At 33.5% G+C, this 11,327-nt stretch overlaps 1 pseudogene; it reads right to left on the bottom strand.

Annotated features, from left to right (window-relative positions):
• Nucleotides 1-3,331: 3,331 nt before the first annotated feature.
• LOC116582350 lies at nucleotides 3,332-4,420 on the bottom strand (annotated as a pseudogene).
• Nucleotides 4,421-11,327: the final 6,907 nt, after the last annotated feature.

Below are 11,327 nucleotides of genomic sequence, written 5' to 3'. Positions count from 1 at the left end.
AATGCTGGCTTTGTAAGATGAATATTTCTTCATATTTTTAGATTTAAGAAGGATTGACATCAGTTGTTCTTTAAGTGTGGTAGAATTCACCTGTGAAGTCCTGGGCTTTTCTTTCTTGGGAAGATTTTGATTACTGATTGAATCTCCTTACTCATTATTAGTCTGTTCAGATTTTCTTTTCTTTGTGTTTCAGTCCAGGTAGATAGCACATTTCCAGGAACTTATGTTGTCTAATTTGGTGGCATAAAAGTTTTCATAACAGTCTCTCATGATGCTCTGTATTTCTGTTGTAACTTCTCTCCTATTTGTATTTTATTATTTGATTCCTCTTTTTTCTTGTTACATGTATCTATAGGTTTGTCAGTTTTGTTTATTTTTTAATAAGACACCTCCGTTTCTTTGATATTTTCTGTTTCTTTTTTTTATAAAATTTAAATGCAGTTAGCCAACTTATACTGTTTTCTTATTTTCTATTTCATTTATTTCTGCTTTACATGTTATTTTCTTTCTTATGCTAACTTTGGGTTTAGTTTGTTCTTCTAGTTCCTTGAGGTATAAATTTAGATCTTTTATTTGAGATATTTATTTTTTCTTAGCATATGCATTTATTGCTATGAACTTCCTTCCTAGAATTGTTCATGGCGTATCCCATGAGTTCTGAAATGTTTTTTTTTCCAATTTTGTTTCAAAAAATTTTTTTTAAGTTTCCCTTTGGTTTCTTCTTTGAACTACTGATTATTCAGAAATGTGTTATTCACTTTCCACACATTTATAGATTTTCAAGCTTTATTTCTGTTATTGAATTTTAGTTTCATACTGTTGTGGTTACAAAAGAGAGTAGGAATGATTTAAATCTTTTTAAATTTGCTAAGACTTGTTTTATGAGCTAACACATTATCTGTGCCAGAGAATGTTCCATGAGTACTTAATAAGTATGTGTTTTCTACTGCTGTTGGAAGGAATGATCTTTATATTTACTAGGTTTACAGGAGCTAAAGAATGGTTGAAGTCCAATGTTTCCTTACTGATTTTATGTCTGGATGATCTATACATTTTTGAAAATGGGGTATTAAACGTTCTAACATTATTGTATTTTCTATTTCTCCCTTCAATTCCATTAGTATTTGTTTAATATACTTACCATCACTGATATTGAGTGCACATATATTTACAACTGTTTTATGATCTTGGTGTATTTTATTCTTTTAACATATTATAATGGTCTTATCTCCTGTTATAGTTTTTGACTTGAGGTATACTTTGTCTGATATAAATATGGCTACCATTGTTGTCTTTTAGTTATCATTTACATGGGTTATCTTTTTCCATCCCTTCACTTTGAGTTAAATATATATATATATATACACACATATATATCTATATGTACCTATATACATTTATATATACATATGTATATATACACATATACACATATATACATATATAAATATATAAACATAAAAAATGTATGTATATATGTACCTATATACATTTATATATATATACATATACACATACATATATACATATACATATATATATACACACATATACATATATATACCTATATGCACCTATATAAATGTATATAGGTATATATATATGTACATATATATATGTGTGTGTGTGTGTGTGTATATATATATATATATATATATATATATACCCTTAAAACTCCAGTGAGTCTCTTATAGATAGCATATAGTTAGGTCTCGTTTTTTGTCTTTTCTATAATGTATGCAACTTTATTGCACTGGTCTCAAGTCAGTAAATGAATGTGCATGTAAGCCCTGGCCACATCCATGCCTCAACCCTACTCCCAGGGAGACCACAAGTCTTCATACATCTCAAGTTGTGTGTGGGGGTATAGAAGGGAGCCATAATGGCAGACCTTTCAAAAAAAAAAAAAAGGAATAAATATTAAAGTGAAGATTTATTAAAATGGACTAAATAATTCACACAAAAGCAATGCTATCATCCTCTCCTGTGTGAACTCCACAAGTACTGGCCTTTCTATCTGAGGGAGGAATGGAGTGGCTTTTGGTAAGGCAAGGGACTTCCTGTAACAGAATCTCATGATACTTAGAGTGACTATTTTATAAAAATAACACAGCAACCCATGAAATGGGAGAAGATATTTACAAAGACACTACAAAGGGCTGATATTCAAGATCTATAAAGATCTCCTCAAACTGAACACACAGAAAACAGATAATCAAATTTAAAAAATGGGCAGAAGACATGAACAGACACTTCTTCAAAGAAGGCATACAAATGGCTAACAGACACATGAAAAAATCGTCGTCATGGGAGATTCAAATCAAAATTATATTGAGATACCACTTACACCAGTTAGAATGGCCATAATTAACAAGAGAGTAAACAACAAGTGCCGGAGAGGATGTGGATAAATGGGAACTCTCTTACACTGTTAATGGGAATGCAAGTTGGTGCAGCCACTTTAAAAAACAGTGTGGTGATTCCTTAAGAAATTAAAAATAGAGCTACCCTATGACCCTGCAATTGCACTACTGGGTATTTATCCCAAAGATACAGATGTAGTGAAAAGAAGGGCCATCTGTACCCCCATGTTCATAACAGCAATGGCCACAGTCACCAAACTGTGGAAAGAACCAAGATGCTCTTCAAAAGATGAAGGGATAAAGAAGTTATGGTCCATATACACAATGGAGTATTATGCCTCCTTCAGAATGAATGAATACCCAACTTTTTCATCAACATGGATGGGTCTGGAGGAGATTATGTTGAGTGAAATAAGTCAAGCAGAAAGAGTCACTTATCATATGGTTTCACTTACTTGTGGAGCACAAGGAATAACACAGAGGACATTAGGAGAAGGAAAGGAAAAGTGAAATGGGGGAAATTGGAGGGGGAGATGAACCATGGGAGACTAAGGACAGTGAGAAACAAACTGAGGGTTTTGGAAGGGAGGGGATGTGGGGGGTTAGGTGAGTCTGGTGATGGGTATTAAGGAGGGTATGTATTGCATGGAACACTGGGTGTGGTGCATAAGCAATGAATCTTGGAACACTGAAAAAAAAATTTTAAAAAAAATGTCCAAAGCCCTTGGTCACACTGTAGGACTTTGGAGATGCTCTCCCTAACCACCTGCTGTCACCGTCACTGTTCTAGTCTTTAAATCCTGAGTAAATCACCAAAACAAACAAACAAACAAAAAAAAAAAAAAACCCACAAAAAGAAATCTAAAATAAATCAAAGACCAAAACAAATGAAGCCATGCCAATCTCATCTCATTCTCTGCACAAGTTAGGTTTTGTTAAGAAAAGTTGTGATTAAAGTAACAGTCTGCCTAAAAACATTTGCACTGGATAATGAAGTGGCCTTGCTTGTAATCCTGCTTGCTTATCCATATCTGCTGGAAGGTGGATAGTAAGCCCAGAATGAAGCTGGGGATCCACACAGAGTACTTGTATTCAGGGGGTGTGATAATCTTGATCTTCATTGTGCTAGGTGCCAAGGCAATGATCTTCTGCATCTTGTCAGCGAGGCTAGGGTATATGGTGGTCCCACCAGACAGAACCTTGTTGGTATTGAGGTCTTTATGGATGTTTCCATCACACCTCATGATGGAATTGAAGATAGTTTTATGGATACCACAGGATTCCATGCCCAGGAAGGTAGGCTGGAAGAGTGCCTAGCTAGGAGGAATATAACTGCACATTGCCAATGGTCATGATATGTCCATCTGGCACCTCTTAACTCTTCTCTGGGAAGGAGCTGGAAGTCACAGTAGCCAACTCCTGCTCAAAGTCCAGGGAAATACAGCACAACTTCTCCTTGATGTCACACATGATATCCTGCTCAACAGTGGTGGTGAAGCTGTAGCCATGCTCCATGAGGATCTCTATGAGGTAGTCCATCAGGTCCCAGCCAACCAGTTCCAGATGCAGGATGGCATGGAGAAGGGTGTATCCCCTTGTACATAAGCACAGTGTGGGTGGCCTAGTCATCAAAGATCATCACAATGTCAGTGGCATAGCAAGAAGAGTACAGGGACAGCATGGTCTGGATGGCCACCTACATGACTGGGATATTGAAGGTCTCAAATATGATATGTGTCATCTTCCCATAGTTGGGGTTCAGGGTGACCTTGGTTAGTAGCATGGGGTGCTGCTTGGGGCCACAGGCAATTAATTGTAGAAGGTGTGGTGCCAGATCTCCATGTCATCCCAGTTGTTTCCCATTGTTTCCCAATGACAATTACTATACTCAGTAAGATACTTCAGGGTCAGGAAGTCCCTCTTGCTCTGGGCCTCATCAAACATGTAGAAGTCCTCTGGCCCATGTCCACCTTCATGCCTTGGTACCATGGATGCCCCACAATGGAGAGGAAGACAGCCCTGGGCTCTTCATGGGTTATGAAGCCAGCCTTGTACATGTTTATAAAATCATTCCAGCCATTCAATGTCTTTTGATTGCCTCTAATAATTTGTCACTCTGTTTTTAGGCACATAAATAAGATTTTTATGCCTTCTTGGAGAATTGACCACTTTCTCATTATGCAATGTCCCTCTTTATTCCTGATAATTTTCTTTGCTCTGAATTCTGCTTTTGTCTGAAATTAACATAGATACTCCAGCTTTCTGGAGTATATCTCTTATTCTCATGGATTTAACTGAGTGATTTTTGTATTTGTGTATAATGAGGGATATAAATCCATGTTTTTTAAAAATGTATACACAGTTATTATCTTACTTTTTTGAAGATAAAATTCTCCTATTTAATTGTCTTGATACCATTATTGAAAATCAATCACCCATAGATATATTATTTTCTTTCAGACTTCCTATTCTATTCGATTGTTCTATACATCTAACTTTATGCCAGCACCACAGTGTTTTGATTACTATAGCTTTGTAGAAGGCTATGAAATGTGAGTCCTTCAACTTTTATGAAAATATAGCTTCATAGAATAGATTAGCAAGTGCTCCCTAATCATTTGTTTTTGGAAGAATTTGAGTAGGATTGGTGTTAATTTTTCTTTAAATGTTTGTTATAATTCACAAATGAACCATTTATTTAATGAGATTTTCTTTATTTGGATTTTTTTTTATTAATTTTTTATTTTTTATAAACATATGTTTTTATCCCCAGGGGTACAGGTCTGTGAATCACCAGGTTTACACACTTCACAGCAGGTGAGCTCTTTATTTGGATTTTTTAAATTAGAAACATTATTTTTAGAGTAATTTTAGGTTCACAGCAAAATTAAATGGAAAACACAGAGTATTTATATTTCCCTGTCTCCAACTTTGTCTTCAATCACTTCTACTTCTGACATTCTGCGCCACAGTAGTACATTTGTCATAATCAATAAACCTACATTGAAACAATTTCAATCGAAGTCCATGGTTTACAAAGAGATTCACTCTTGGTTTTGTACATTTTATTGGTTTTGACAAACTTTTAATGATATGTATCAGCCATTGTTGTACCATACAGAATAGTTTTAGTATCCTAAAAATCTTCTGTACATAGATTGGTAACTCATATATTTTTAGCATGAAATGCTCTTCTGGTTTCTGGATGAGCCAGTTTATTTATCCACTCACATACTGAAGGACATCTTAGTTGCTCACATGATTTGGCAATCACGAATGAAGTTGCTATAAAGTTTTATGTGCAAAGTTTTGTGCACATGTATGTTTTCAACTCCATTGGATAAGTATTCAGGAGTACAACTGCTGGATTGTGTAGTAAGAACATGTTTAGTTTTGCAATAATTTGCCAAACTCTCTTTCTTTTTTTTTCTTTTTTTAAATTTATTTTTTATTTTCAGTATAACGGTATTCATTTCAAACTCTCTTTCAAAGTGGTTGTACTATTTTACATTTCCACCAATAATGAATGAGAGCTCTGTTATACCATATTCTCATCAGCATTTGGTGTTGTCAGTGCTTTGGATTTTGGCCATTCTAATAGGTGTGTACTGGTATCTCATTGTGGCTTTCCTTTGCATTTTCCCAATGACAAATTATGTGAAGCATTTTTTAAAAATGGTTATTTGCCATATCTATATTTTTAAGCAGGTGTCTATTCAGGACTTTTGCTTATTTTTCATTGAGGTATTTGTTTTCTTTTTGTTGAGTTTTAAGAGTGCTTCATATGTCTTAGATAATAGTCCTTTATCAGATATGTGTTCCGCATATATTTTAACTTAGTCTGTGCCTTGTCTTTTCATTCTCTTAATATTGTCTTCCACAGCACAGGTTTTAATTTTAATAAAGTCAAGCTTATCAATTATTTCTTCGATGGATAACATCTTTGATGTTGTATCTAAAAAGTTATTGCCAAAGTACATACTTGTGAATCTTAAAGTTTTCATTCTGTCATTGATTCTTTTTTCTTTATGTTTCTTTGATTATAGTTGCAAAATATACTTTGTATGATTTCAAACTTTAAAATTTATTTAGGCTGGTTATTGTCTAACATGTGGTTTAGGAGAATGCTTCATGTGAACTTGAAAGTATATTCAGCTGTTGGGGGATATAGTGTTTGGTTTAGTCTGTTAGATATACATGGTTTATAGCATTAAGTCTTCTTTTTCTTTTATTTATCTTCCGGTTGTTCTATGCACTATTGAAAATGGAGTGTTGAAGTCTTCAACTATTGTAGAATTGTGTATTTTTCTCTTCACTTATGGCAGTTTTTTCTTCATATATTTGGGGACTCAGTTGTTAGGCATTATTTGTTCATATTTTTTATGTTCTTGATAAAAATACAATTCTATTACTATTTAATATCCTTCTTTGTGTCTTAAGTTTTTAATTGAAATTGTTTGCAATCTTTCAAGTAATATATTTCATTCATTGGACCTAAAATGAGTCTATCTAAACTGCACAAAATTGAATTATAGGTTTTTTACCCATTCTGCCAGTCTATATTTTTTATGTATTTATTGTTTTCATGGCAATCATTTGCTGGGAAACTACTATGTGTCTGACTATATTTAAAGAACACTACATATGATATTTCATTTAACTTTTCTCATAACATGTCCACTTAATTTTTACATCATTTTTATTTTAATTCCATTAGAGTTAATTTTGGTGTTATATTAGTTTCAGGTGTACAAAACAATTCTATACATTACTAAGTGCTCATAACAATAGGTCTACTCTTTTATCCCCATTACCTATTTTACCTATCTCCCCATCTGCCTCCCTCCCCCAGTAATGATCAGTTTGTTCTCTATATTTAAGAGTCTGTTCTTTGGTTTGTCTCTTTCTCTTGTTTTTCCATTGTTTTGTTTCTCCAATTACACATATGAGTGGAATTTTATGGTACTTGTATTTCAATGACTGACTTATTTCCCTCAGCATAATCCTCTCTAGCTCCATCCATGTTGTTGCAAATCCCAAGATTTCATTCTTTCTTTTTTTTTATGCCTGAAATCTTCTTTATTCCATTCATGTGTTGATGGGCACTTGGGCTGCTTCCATAATTTGGCATTTGTAAATAATGCTGAAATAAACACAAGGGTGCATGTATCCCTTTGAATTACTGTTGGGCAAATACCCAGTAGTGTGATAACTGAAACTGGGTAGTTCTATTTTTAACTTTTTAAGGAACCTTTGTGTTGTCTTTTATACTGACTATACCAGTTTGCATTCCCAGCACAAGGACCCCTTTTTTCTACATTCTAACCAACACTTGTTTTTTTCTTTTTTATTTATTTATTTTTTTATTTTCAGCATAACAATATTCATTTTTTTTGCACCACACCCAGTGCTCCATGCAATCCGTGCCCTCTATAATACCCACCACCTGGTACCCTGACCTCCCACCCTTCAAAACCCTCAGATTGTTTTTCAGAGTCCATAGTCTCTCATGGTTCACCTCCCGTACCAATTTCCCCCAGCTCCTTTCTCCTGTCTATCTCCCCATGTCCTCCATGCTATTTGTTATGCTCCACAAATAAGTGAAACCGTATGATAATTGACTCTCTCCGCTTGACTTATTTCACTCAGCATAATCTTTTCCAGTCCCATCTATGTTGCTACAAAAGTTGGGTATTCATCCTTTCTGATGGAGGCATAATACTCCATAGTGTATATGGACCACATCTTCCTTATCCATTCATCCATTGAAAGGCAACTTGGTTCTTTTGTTTTTTATTTTAACCATTCTTACAGGTGTGAGGTGATATCTCATTACAGTTTTGATTTGCATTCCCCTGATGCTGAGGGATGTTGAGCATCTTTTCATGGGTCAATTGACCATCTGTCTATTTTCTTTAGAGAAATATCTGTTCATGTATTCTGGCTATTTTTAACTGATTATTTGTGTTTTTTTGGTGTTGAGTTGTATAAATTCTTTATATATTTTGGATCCTAACCATTTATCAGATATATCATTTGCACATACATCTCCCATTCAGTAGATTTTCTTTTAATTTTATTATTTGTTTCCTTTGCTGCACAGAAGCATTTTATTTTTATGTATAGCCAAAACAATCTTGAAAAAGAAAAACAAAGCTGGATGTAACATAATTTCAGACTTAAGTTATATCATAAAGCTGCAGTAATCAAAATGGTATAGTACTGGCACAAAAATGGGCACATAGATTAATAGAATAGAATAGAGATCTATGGAACAAACCCATGCTTATATGGTCAATTAATATTCAGCAAAAGAGGCAAGATTATGCAATGGGAAAAAGTCTCTTCAACAAATGGTGTTGGGAAAAGTGGACATCTACATGCAAAAGAATGAAACTGAACCACTTTCTTACACCATACACAAAAATCAACCCCAAATGTATTAAAGACTTAAATACAAGAACTGAAACCATAAAAATCTTAGGAGGGAACAAAGGGAGTAATTTCTCTGAAGTTGGCTATAACAACATTTTTCTAGATATGGCTCCTTTATTTCCTGCAACTGAAATAAAAACAAGAATAAACTATTGGGACTATAGTCTCTGTCTTTTGATTAGAGAGCTTAATTAATTTTCATTTATACCAATTATTGACACAGAAGGACTAGTTTTATTATTTTGTTTTTGTTTTCTGTATTTTTTAAAGGTTCTATTTACATTCCAGTTAGTTCACTTACAGAGTAATATTGGCTTCAAGTGTACAATACAATGATTCAACACTTCTATATAACATCTGGTGTTCCCACAACTAGTACATTCTTTAATCCCCAACACTTATTTAATCCATCCCACATCCTACCTACCATCTGGTAACCATCATATTTTTCTCTATAGTTAAGAATCTGTTTCTTGGTTTGCCTCTCCCTCCCTTTTTCCCTCTTTATTCATTTGTTTTGTTTCTAGAGATTATAATTAACATGTTAAACTTATAACAATTTTGTTTCAATTAATGAAAGATGAACTTCAATGATATACAAAAATTCTGTTCTTATATAGCTCCATCCTTTTCCTTTCACGTTGTTGCTGTAACAAATTACATCTTTATACATCTTGTGTCTATTAATATCATTTTATAATTATCTTATTTATTTATGTTTTAAATGGTTCAAGAAAAGGAGTTATGATGCAAAATTCAATAATATTTCAAATTCAATACTATTTCAGTAAGTACTCAAAAGATACTTTTCCAGTGTTTTCTTTTTTTTTTAAATTCCTCTTTATGGCTTTGAGTTAATGTTTAGTGTTCTTTACTTTTAGCTTAAATATTTTTTAAAATTTTATTTATTTTAATTTTTTATTATGTTACGTTAGTCACCATACAGTACATCATTAGTTTTTGATGTAGTGTTCCATGATTTAGTGTTTGTGTATAACACCCAGTGCCCCATGCAATCCATGCCCTCCTTAATACACATCACCAGGCTCACACATCACTCCACTCCCCTCCCTTCAAAAACCTTGTGTTTTTCTCCTAGGGTCCATAGTCTCTCATGGCTCATCTCCCCCTCCAATGCCCCCCTTCATTTTTCCCTTCCTTTTCCTAATGTCATCCATGCTATTTCTTATGTTCCACAAATAAATGAAACCATATGATAATTGACATTCTCTGCTTGACTTATTTCACTTAGCATTTCTTTTAGGGGATATTTATTAACATTAAAATAGTTCAGCTTTTTTTCTTTTTAATCTGGGAATTTCTTAATTTCTACTTGATTTTTTAAGTATAGTTTTGTGAGATTAGAATTCTTGTTGAAGTTTATTTCACCACGTAAATATGTTATCCTAGTGCACTCTGGCTTTTATGATTTCTGTTGATAAATTGCTAATCTTACTGAAGATTCCTGTAAATAAGTTGTTTCTCAAAGACAATTCTCCTTCATCTTTGGTTCTTAGCAATTTGATTATAATGTATCTTGCTGTATATCTCTGTTTTTGTCTTACTTGAAGTTCTCTGAACTTCTTGAATTTGTAGATTTATGTATTTTATCATATTTTGGCAGGTTTGGGCCAGTATTTCTTCACATAGCTTTTAAGACCTTCCCTCTTCCCTTCTTCCTCCTGCCCATCCTCTGCCCATTTTTTTTTCTATTCCTCTGACTGGATAATTTCAATTAACCTATTTTTTAAAGATTTTATTTGTTCATGAGAGAGAGAGAGAATATGAGTGGGAGGAGAAGCAGAAGGAGAGAGACAAGCAGACTTCATGCTGAGCACAGAGCTCAGTGTGGTACTCCATCCCATGGACCCCAAGATCATGACCTGAGCTGAAACCAAGGATTAGAAGCTCAATCAACTGAACTACCCATGTACCCCTCATTTAATTTACTTTTAAGTTCACTGATTTTTTTCCTGCATTCTCAAGTATGCTATTCAAATGATTCACTATTTTTAAATTTCAGCTACTATACTTTTTATCTTAATTTCTTTCAATTTCTATAATTTCTATTTTTACTGATATTTTCTATTTGTTTAGATATTGTTTTGCTAATCTCATTTACTTCATCCACGATTTTTTTTTTTTTAGCTCTCTGAGCTTAAGAAAGTTTATTTGAAGTCTTAGTCTCATAAGGCCAATATCTTATGGCTCCTTCTGTGAATGGACCAAACATTCTTTTTCTTTAGAAAACTCATAAATCTTTCATAAAAGGTGGAAATTTTGAATAACATAATGTGGTAATCCTAGAAATCAAATATTCCCTCCTCCTCTGGCTATTGTTGTTGTTGTGCCTGGCCCTTGCCTTTTTTTTTTTTAATTTGCTTTCCTATTTTTTTTTAACTGCATTATTTAGTATGTATGATCTCTGAAGTCTCTATTCTTTAGCTTGTGTTCAGTTAGTGGTGTAATAGGGAATTCTGAAAAGAAAAATATGGAGTCAAAAAAAGAACAAAAGATAATTTCAAAAAT

The sequence above is a fragment of the Mustela erminea genome, chromosome X, assembly GCF_009829155.1.
Source record: "Mustela erminea isolate mMusErm1 chromosome X, mMusErm1.Pri, whole genome shotgun sequence".
Classification (NCBI taxonomy): Eukaryota; Metazoa; Chordata; class Mammalia; order Carnivora; family Mustelidae; genus Mustela; species Mustela erminea.
The sequence above is the reverse complement of the archived record's forward strand: the minus strand, read 5'-3'. Positions and strand labels throughout refer to the sequence as shown.